Source organism: Pseudophryne corroboree, chromosome 1 (assembly GCF_028390025.1).
Source record: "Pseudophryne corroboree isolate aPseCor3 chromosome 1, aPseCor3.hap2, whole genome shotgun sequence".
Taxonomy (NCBI): Eukaryota; Metazoa; Chordata; class Amphibia; order Anura; family Myobatrachidae; genus Pseudophryne; species Pseudophryne corroboree.
Genome location: NC_086444.1, coordinates 363403445 through 363405794, shown reverse-complemented (window position 1 = coordinate 363405794; position 2350 = coordinate 363403445). Strand labels below are relative to the sequence as shown.

General features: G+C 38.6%; 1 pseudogene; it reads right to left on the bottom strand.

Annotated features, from left to right (window-relative positions):
* Nucleotides 1–1056: 1056 nt before the first annotated feature.
* Nucleotides 1057–1175, bottom strand: LOC134940666 (5S ribosomal RNA; annotated as a pseudogene).
* Between the last annotated feature and the right edge of the window lie 1175 nt (nucleotides 1176–2350).

Sequence of the window (2350 nt, the reverse complement as noted above, 5' to 3'; positions counted from 1 at the left end):
GACTGACAGAGCGGATCAGCAGATGAAGAACGTCTGGCGAGGAAGATTAGCCTCGCAGCTGCATTTAAAATGGATTGAAGTGGTGAGAGCCTATGTTTGGGAAGACCAGTAAGGAGTCTATTACAATAATCAATGCGGTAGATGATGAGTGCATGGATCAGAGTTTTTGCAGTGTCTTGTGTAAGATAAGGGCGTATTTTGGATATGTTTTTGAGGTGCATGTAACATGATTTAGAGACAGATTGAATGTGTGGAACAAACGACAGTTCAGAGTCAAGGATGACACCTAGGCAGCGAGCTTGTGGGGTAGGGTGGATAGTTGCATTGTCAACAGTTATGGCAATATCAGGTTGGTAACTACCCTTAGCTGGTGGGAAAATAATTAATTCTGTTTTGGAAAGTTGAGTTTGAGATGGCGAGATGACATCCAAGATGAAATGGCAGACAGGCATCCAGTGACACGAGCCAATACAGATGGTGATAAATCTGGGGAGGATAGGTAGATTTGAGTATCATCAGCATACAAATGATACTGAAATCCGAAGGAGCTGATTAGTTTACCAAGAGAGGAGGTATAGATTGAGAAAAGCAGAGGACCTAAGACTGAGCCTTGCGGTACTCCAACTGATAGAGGTAGAGAAGAGAATTTGAAAGTATCAGAAAGATAATCGTCAAAATTTAATTTTTATTAGTAACACAAATAAAACACATAGTAGTTGAATATAAGGATAAAGAAATAAAAGAAAATAAACAACGGAACCGATAATACTGATATTGATGTCCAATAGTGGTTCCAAACTGTCTGGGTAAAGTCAAAATTTCAAATATAAGGTAAATCCATAGATTTGTCTCAACTAACTGCCTGAAATGTATGTTCGTGGACTGTTACAAATTCGTGGGTACTTGGAGCCTCAGTGATGGTTATGATTGTGAATTAAACGTGGAAACCTGTAATTACCCTGATGCCGGTGTTGAAAATGGAGATAGAATGAAGACTGAATGAAGAAGAGATGAATCTGCTGTCAGTGTTAGACACTGAGCCTGACCGTCCGAAATCTTCTACTAAACCGAGTATTCCTCAAGAGTCTCCCACTCGAGTACTGACTCGGCCCAACACTGCTTAGCTTCCAAGATCAGAAGGATTCGGGCGTTTCCAGTGTGGTATGATAGTAGAAAAAGTAACCAATAATTTTGCTCTGGAATCACTGATGAGAGTTCATGAATATCATCAAAAGTAGTAAGAATAGTGCTGGAGAGGAAAAATGGGGGATCTGCTGCCAATGTTAGACTGGGGTAATTACCACTGAATCAATGGTGAGAGTCCCGAAAATTTAGTAATAGTTGGAAAAAGAAGAGAAAGTGTAGACAAAATAGCTTTATCAGGAAGAAGCTCCCAATGAAACAATGATGACCAAAATAAAGGAGAATAATGGCTGCTTAACCTGAGAAAAGCTCCCAAAGATGTAATTGCTGAAATATAAGTTGATATATATAATACAAGATATCAGATATAAATATCAAATAATAATAAATGTGGTCACAAATAAATCACTGGAAAGTAGCCATTTATGAATCAACAAAGAAACACTGTAGCTAGAGTCAGTATACAGATGCTGTTAAAAAATGAATAACAACAATGGTAACGTTTTTAATACTATTAAGAGGCTGCGACTATAATGGAGCAACCCTAAAGCTGGAATGAGAATGATATCCTAAATCCAAAATTGCTGTAATGAACTGTCAATAGTAAATATGTCTATCTAGATTAAGGAGACTACGGCCATGATGTGCCAGGTATGGGTTAAGTATTTCCAGCAGTAAAAAAACTGTATATAGCAGTTAGGAGCATTAAGAACGGGTAACACAGTGTCTATTTGCAGGAGAAAGATGGACTGGGGGCATGACAGAGCGCTGGCCATGCCCCCACAATGATGAAATGAGAGGCGTGGCAGGCGGTCGGTGCATTCCCACGAAGCCACACCTCCTTTCTGCGATGCCATGCCACACACCGTTTTCAGAGAGGAGTCCTGACTCTGTAATAATAAAAGCTGGGAGGTATGAAGTTCACATGGAGGAATCACTCTGAAGACTCCAACATTGATTTAGAGAGGCTTGTGCCTCATATTAATAAGGTGGGTAAGACTGCATTATAAATAATGTGTTATTTATTTGTAGATGTAAAAGTACTATTTTTTCAAATAAATACAAATATCACTTGTCTTCCATTCAAATATAATCAAATTGAATCTGCTTTACTTTTATGGACCGAAAGAAAATATCACTTAAATGATGTATATAGGCCACCACAAACAAACTAATAATTTAGAAAGTATCATCTGGAGGAACCAAG